The sequence below is a fragment of the Hyla sarda genome, unplaced genomic scaffold, assembly GCF_029499605.1.
Source record: "Hyla sarda isolate aHylSar1 unplaced genomic scaffold, aHylSar1.hap1 scaffold_2333, whole genome shotgun sequence".
Classification (NCBI taxonomy): domain Eukaryota; kingdom Metazoa; phylum Chordata; class Amphibia; order Anura; family Hylidae; genus Hyla; species Hyla sarda.
The window spans coordinates 1-7,922 of NW_026609015.1; the positions used below are offsets into that span (position 1 = coordinate 1).

The following is a 7,922-nucleotide window of genomic DNA, read 5'->3' on the forward strand; positions in this document are numbered from 1 at the left end:
GCTGCACTGATGGGGTATGCATTAGACGAAAAAAAAGAAGAAAAAGAAGAATAATACGCCCAGAAAAGAGGCGAAAAGGAGAAAAACGTAAAAAAACGTGAAAAAAAAGTAAGAGGAAGAGAAGGGAAAAAAAGGTGGAAATGGGTTTAAAAGTGATTTCGGCGGAGAAATATATATATATATATATATATATATATATATATATATATATATATATACGCGCACACACACACATATATATAAACGTATTCTCCGTTGAGATATTGCAGCCGCTGCTGTGTCCAGGCCCAGGAGCCTTAGCACTGTGCTGTGATGTCACTCAATACCACTGACATCACTAGGTGTAAACAACATCTCTCCTTTGCTGTGTATGTGACTATGGAGCTGTTTGGTGATGTCGTCTATTATGGCCTTCATAGAAGCAACAGGAGATTGTTGCATCCATCTAGAACCCTCAGAACTACAGTGCTATGATGTCACTCACTTCCACAGGCCTTGCAGAGTGTAAACAACAACAACCCAGCTTTGTTGTGTATGTAACCATAGGGATTTGTGATGTCACCTAGAACCTTCACAGCAGCGACAGCTTTATGAGGAGCATCAGCACTGCTCTGCCTGAGCAGAACCATCACCGCCATAGGTTGTCAAATAACCCGGGTTTAACCCACACAGGTAAGTCCAATGGGGTGCAGGCATGTCCTCTATGCTTACAGCTTCCCGTGGGTGTTGGTTTGATACCGTTTGGGGACAGCCAAGGAGGCATCTGCAGGCAACAAAGGTAGGTGTGTGCTTGTGTGTGTGTTTCCTATGCAGATCCTAAGCCCAGTGTCACATGCAAGTAGGAGGAGTAAGAAGGGTTCCTGGCAAATCCGGGTTATGGATTGCATTTAAAAAGGCCCCGTGGGAGTGCAATGGGCCCCTGTCTTGCTGCTTAGCAATAATGGTATGGGTTTAGGTTCTGCTGTGTGTACTGGTGGTTGACTGCCCCCCAGCCCAGAGTGTGCATGGAAAATTGTCTGGCAGCCTCCCTGACAGCAAGCAGTGATAGTGCCCATGAAGGGGACCTTGTTGGGCCCGCCCCTTTCACGGTTATCGCTTCTCGGCCTTTTGGCTAAGATCAAGTGTAGTATCTGTTCTTATCAGTTTAATATCTGATACGTCCCCTATCTGGGGACCATATATTAAATGGATTTTTGAGAACGGGGGCCGATTTCGAAGCTTGCTTCCGTCGCCCTATGCATTGACCCGATATGGCAGTATCTTCGGGTACAGTGCACCACCCCCTTACAGGGTTAAAAAGAAAGATTCCTACTTTCATTGCTACCTGCTTGCTGGCTAGCCAGCTAGCCAGCCCTGTGGGCCTTGCTGCTGCTGCTGCTGCAGCCAAAAAACAAAAGGTGGTGCTGCTGCTGCTTCTGCTTCTGCTTGTGTCTGGCCGCTGTTGGAGCGTCCAGGCACAGGACTTCTGCTGCTGCTGACTAAATGGCCTCCTTAATTGGATCATTTGAGTAGCCAGCACACCTGTGCAGGTAGGGCATGACATGATAGGCAGCTGCCTTGATAGCGGGTGGGTGCTGAATGTTCCTAATTGACAAAATAAGATTAATGCTTATGAAGAAATATAAAATCTCATCCCTTCCCCAATATCGCGCCACACCCCTACCCCTTAATTCCCTGGTTGAACTTGATGGACATATGTCTTTTTTCGACCGTACTAACTATGTAACTATGTAACATAACATGGGGGGGGGGGGTCTCCTGGCTGTTCACACAGGTGTGTCATTGCTGTACATTGACCATGCATTGCTTCTGTGGTATTGCAAAGGCAAAGACAAATGCTTCCAGCCATCCATTGCACTAATGGATTGGTCATCAGCTGGCTGTCTATGTCCCGCATCAATATAGACCAAAGTACAGAGGGTTAGGCTATGCTATTGTGCACCTACCTGATGCATCAGAAGGTGCGAGGCCCTTGCTAAATTCTGTGCACAGACTTTGAGATCTATGCTTTAGACTGTATCTAAACCTGCTCCAACATGGACTGACATTCTGGCCTACTTTCAGCCGATGCGACTTGTCTGTCGCTGAACAGTCGCTTTTTATGTATTCAGCACCTATGTATAATGTTGTAAAAATGCTCTAGAAGCTAAAGTCGCAGAAATGTCACACATATTTGGCCTGCAACTTTCTGTGCGACAAATTCAGACAGGAAAAATCAGTATAAATCCTTAGAAAATTATCCCCCAGTGTCTCCATCTGCTGGCGGTATTGAATAAGCATTGCTGCACTGATGGGGTATGCATTAGACGAAAAAAAAGAAGAAAAAGAAGAATAATACGCCCAGAAAAGAGGCGAAAAGGAGAAAAACGTAAAAAAACGTGAAAAAAAAGTAAGAGGAAGAGAAGGGAAAAAAAGGTGGAAATGGGTTTAAAAGTGATTTCGGCGGAGAAATATATATATATATATATATATATATATATATATATATATATACGCGCACACACACACATATATATAAACGTATTCTCCGTTGAGATATTGCAGCCGCTGCTGTGTCCAGGCCCAGGAGCCTTAGCACTGTGCTGTGATGTCACTCAATACCACTGACATCACTAGGTGTAAACAACATCTCTCCTTTGCTGTGTATGTGACTATGGAGCTGTTTGGTGATGTCGTCTATTATGGCCTTCATAGAAGCAACAGGAGATTGTTGCATCCATCTAGAACCCTCAGAACTACAGTGCTATGATGTCACTCACTTCCACAGGCCTTGCAGAGTGTAAACAACAACAACCCAGCTTTGTTGTGTATGTAACCATAGGGATTTGTGATGTCACCTAGAACCTTCACAGCAGCGACAGCTTTATGAGGAGCATCAGCACTGCTCTGCCTGAGCAGAACCATCACCGCCATAGGTTGTCAAATAACCCGGGTTTAACCCACACAGGTAAGTCCAATGGGGTGCAGGCATGTCCTCTATGCTTACAGCTTCCCGTGGGTGTTGGTTTGATACCGTTTGGGGACAGCCAAGGAGGCATCTGCAGGCAACAAAGGTAGGTGTGTGCTTGTGTGTGTGTTTCCTATGCAGATCCTAAGCCCAGTGTCACATGCAAGTAGGAGGAGTAAGAAGGGTTCCTGGCAAATCCGGGTTATGGATTGCATTTAAAAAGGCCCCGTGGGAGTGCAATGGGCCCCTGTCTTGCTGCTTAGCAATAATGGTATGGGTTTAGGTTCTGCTGTGTGTACTGGTGGTTGACTGCCCCCCAGCCCAGAGTGTGCATGGAAAATTGTCTGGCAGCCTCCCTGACAGCAAGCAGTGATAGTGCCCATGAAGGGGACCTTGTTGGGCCCGCCCCTTTCACGGTTATCGCTTCTCGGCCTTTTGGCTAAGATCAAGTGTAGTATCTGTTCTTATCAGTTTAATATCTGATACGTCCCCTATCTGGGGACCATATATTAAATGGATTTTTGAGAACGGGGGCCGATTTCGAAGCTTGCTTCCGTCGCCCTATGCATTGACCCGATATGGCAGTATCTTCGGGTACAGTGCACCACCCCCTTACAGGGTTAAAAAGAAAGATTCCTACTTTCATTGCTACCTGCTTGCTGGCTAGCCAGCTAGCCAGCCCTGTGGGCCTTGCTGCTGCTGCTGCTGCAGCCAAAAAACAAAAGGTGGTGCTGCTGCTGCTTCTGCTTCTGCTTGTGTCTGGCCGCTGTTGGAGCGTCCAGGCACAGGACTTCTGCTGCTGCTGACTAAATGGCCTCCTTAATTGGATCATTTGAGTAGCCAGCACACCTGTGCAGGTAGGGCATGACATGATAGGCAGCTGCCTTGATAGCGGGTGGGTGCTGAATGTTCCTAATTGACAAAATAAGATTAATGCTTATGAAGAAATATAAAATCTCATCCCTTCCCCAATATCGCGCCACACCCCTACCCCTTAATTCCCTGGTTGAACTTGATGGACATATGTCTTTTTTCGACCGTACTAACTATGTAACTATGTAACATAACATGGGGGGGGGGGGTCTCCTGGCTGTTCACACAGGTGTGTCATTGCTGTACATTGACCATGCATTGCTTCTGTGGTATTGCAAAGGCAAAGACAAATGCTTCCAGCCATCCATTGCACTAATGGATTGGTCATCAGCTGGCTGTCTATGTCCCGCATCAATATAGACCAAAGTACAGAGGGTTAGGCTATGCTATTGTGCACCTACCTGATGCATCAGAAGGTGCGAGGCCCTTGCTAAATTCTGTGCACAGACTTTGAGATCTATGCTTTAGACTGTATCTAAACCTGCTCCAACATGGACTGACATTCTGGCCTACTTTCAGCCGATGCGACTTGTCTGTCGCTGAACAGTCGCTTTTTATGTATTCAGCACCTATGTATAATGTTGTAAAAATGCTCTAGAAGCTAAAGTCGCAGAAATGTCACACATATTTGGCCTGCAACTTTCTGTGCGACAAATTCAGACAGGAAAAATCAGTATAAATCCTTAGAAAATTATCCCCCAGTGTCTCCATCTGCTGGCGGTATTGAATAAGCATTGCTGCACTGATGGGGTATGCATTAGACGAAAAAAAAGAAGAAAAAGAAGAATAATACGCCCAGAAAAGAGGCGAAAAGGAGAAAAACGTAAAAAAACGTGAAAAAAAAGTAAGAGGAAGAGAAGGGAAAAAAAGGTGGAAATGGGTTTAAAAGTGATTTCGGCGGAGTATATATATATATATATATATATATATATATATATATATATATATATATACGCGCACACACACACATATATATAAACGTATTCTCCGTTGAGATATTGCAGCCGCTGCTGTGTCCAGGCCCAGGAGCCTTAGCACTGTGCTGTGATGTCACTCAATACCACTGACATCACTAGGTGTAAACAACATCTCTCCTTTGCTGTGTATGTGACTATGGAGCTGTTTGGTGATGTCGTCTATTATGGCCTTCATAGAAGCAACAGGAGATTGTTGCATCCATCTAGAACCCTCAGAACTACAGTGCTATGATGTCACTCACTTCCACAGGCCTTGCAGAGTGTAAACAACAACAACCCAGCTTTGTTGTGTATGTAACCATAGGGATTTGTGATGTCACCTAGAACCTTCACAGCAGCGACAGCTTTATGAGGAGCATCAGCACTGCTCTGCCTGAGCAGAACCATCACCGCCATAGGTTGTCAAATAACCCGGGTTTAACCCACACAGGTAAGTCCAATGGGGTGCAGGCATGTCCTCTATGCTTACAGCTTCCCGTGGGTGTTGGTTTGATACCGTTTGGGGACAGCCAAGGAGGCATCTGCAGGCAACAAAGGTAGGTGTGTGCTTGTGTGTGTGTTTCCTATGCAGATCCTAAGCCCAGTGTCACATGCAAGTAGGAGGAGTAAGAAGGGTTCCTGGCAAATCCGGGTTATGGATTGCATTTAAAAAGGCCCCGTGGGAGTGCAATGGGCCCCTGTCTTGCTGCTTAGCAATAATGGTATGGGTTTAGGTTCTGCTGTGTGTACTGGTGGTTGACTGCCCCCCAGCCCAGAGTGTGCATGGAAAATTGTCTGGCAGCCTCCCTGACAGCAAGCAGTGATAGTGCCCATGAAGGGGACCTTGTTGGGCCCGCCCCTTTCACGGTTATCGCTTCTCGGCCTTTTGGCTAAGATCAAGTGTAGTATCTGTTCTTATCAGTTTAATATCTGATACGTCCCCTATCTGGGGACCATATATTAAATGGATTTTTGAGAACGGGGGCCGATTTCGAAGCTTGCTTCCGTCGCCCTATGCATTGACCCGATATGGCAGTATCTTCGGGTACAGTGCACCACCCCCTTACAGGGTTAAAAAGAAAGATTCCTACTTTCATTGCTACCTGCTTGCTGGCTAGCCAGCTAGCCAGCCCTGTGGGCCTTGCTGCTGCTGCTGCTGCAGCCAAAAAACAAAAGGTGGTGCTGCTGCTGCTTCTGCTTCTGCTTGTGTCTGGCCGCTGTTGGAGCGTCCAGGCACAGGACTTCTGCTGCTGCTGACTAAATGGCCTCCTTAATTGGATCATTTGAGTAGCCAGCACACCTGTGCAGGTAGGGCATGACATGATAGGCAGCTGCCTTGATAGCGGGTGGGTGCTGAATGTTCCTAATTGACAAAATAAGATTAATGCTTATGAAGAAATATAAAATCTCATCCCTTCCCCAATATCGCGCCACACCCCTACCCCTTAATTCCCTGGTTGAACTTGATGGACATATGTCTTTTTTCGACCGTACTAACTATGTAACTATGTAACATAACATGGGGGGGGGGGGGTCTCCTGGCTGTTCACACAGGTGTGTCATTGCTGTACATTGACCATGCATTGCTTCTGTGGTATTGCAAAGGCAAAGACAAATGCTTCCAGCCATCCATTGCACTAATGGATTGGTCATCAGCTGGCTGTCTATGTCCCGCATCAATATAGACCAAAGTACAGAGGGTTAGGCTATGCTATTGTGCACCTACCTGATGCATCAGAAGGTGCGAGGCCCTTGCTAAATTCTGTGCACAGACTTTGAGATCTATGCTTTAGACTGTATCTAAACCTGCTCCAACATGGACTGACATTCTGGCCTACTTTCAGCCGATGCGACTTGTCTGTCGCTGAACAGTCGCTTTTTATGTATTCAGCACCTATGTATAATGTTGTAAAAATGCTCTAGAAGCTAAAGTCGCAGAAATGTCACACATATTTGGCCTGCAACTTTCTGTGCGACAAATTCAGACAGGAAAAATCAGTATAAATCCTTAGAAAATTATCCCCGAGTGTCTCCATCTGCTGGCGGTATTGAATAAGCATTGCTGCACTGATGGGGTATGCATTAGACGAAAAAAAAGAAGAAAAAGAAGAATAATACGCCCAGAAAAGAGGCGAAAAGGAGAAAAACGTAAAAAAACGTGAAAAAAAAGTAAGAGGAAGAGAAGGGAAAAAAAGGTGGAAATGGGTTTAAAAGTGATTTCGGCGGAGAAATATATATATATATATATATATATATATATATATATATATATACGCGCACACACACACATATATATAAACGTATTCTCCGTTGAGATATTGCAGCCGCTGCTGTGTCCAGGCCCAGGAGCCTTAGCACTGTGCTGTGATGTCACTCAATACCACTGACATCACTAGGTGTAAACAACATCTCTCCTTTGCTGTGTATGTGACTATGGAGCTGTTTGGTGATGTCGTCTATTATGGCCTTCATAGAAGCAACAGGAGATTGTTGCATCCATCTAGAACCCTCAGAACTACAGTGCTATGATGTCACTCACTTCCACAGGCCTTGCAGAGTGTAAACAACAACAACCCAGCTTTGTTGTGTATGTAACCATAGGGATTTGTGATGTCACCTAGAACCTTCACAGCAGCGACAGCTTTATGAGGAGCATCAGCACTGCTCTGCCTGAGCAGAACCATCACCGCCATAGGTTGTCAAATAACCCGGGTTTAACCCACACAGGTAAGTCCAATGGGGTGCAGGCATGTCCTCTATGCTTACAGCTTCCCGTGGGTGTTGGTTTGATACCGTTTGGGGACAGCCAAGGAGGCATCTGCAGGCAACAAAGGTAGGTGTGTGCTTGTGTGTGTGTTTCCTATGCAGATCCTAAGCCCAGTGTCACATGCAAGTAGGAGGAGTAAGAAGGGTTCCTGGCAAATCCGGGTTATGGATTGCATTTAAAAAGGCCCCGTGGGAGTGCAATGGGCCCCTGTCTTGCTGCTTAGCAATAATGGTATGGGTTTAGGTTCTGCTGTGTGTACTGGTGGTTGACTGCCCCCCAGCCCAGAGTGTGCATGGAAAATTGTCTGGCAGCCTCCCTGACAGCAAGCAGTGATAGTGCCCATGAAGGGGACCTTGTTGGGCCCGCCCCTTTCACGGTT

At 46.0% G+C, this 7,922-nt stretch overlaps 3 non-coding genes across 3 annotated transcripts; all 3 read left to right on the forward strand.

The window, feature by feature from the left end:
• The first annotated feature begins 1,091 nt into the window (after positions 1 to 1,091).
• LOC130322407 (U2 spliceosomal RNA) lies at positions 1,092 to 1,282 on the forward strand. The gene has a single exon (XR_008867924.1). It is a non-coding gene; the product is annotated as a U2 spliceosomal RNA (small nuclear RNA).
• Positions 1,283 to 3,366: 2,084 nt separating this feature from the next.
• Positions 3,367 to 3,557, forward strand: LOC130322419 (U2 spliceosomal RNA). Its single transcript, XR_008867935.1, has one exon. It is a non-coding gene; the product is annotated as a U2 spliceosomal RNA (small nuclear RNA).
• Positions 3,558 to 5,646: 2,089 nt separating this feature from the next.
• Positions 5,647 to 5,837, forward strand: LOC130322425 (U2 spliceosomal RNA). The gene has a single exon (XR_008867938.1). It is a non-coding gene; the product is annotated as a U2 spliceosomal RNA (small nuclear RNA).
• Positions 5,838 to 7,922: the final 2,085 nt, after the last annotated feature.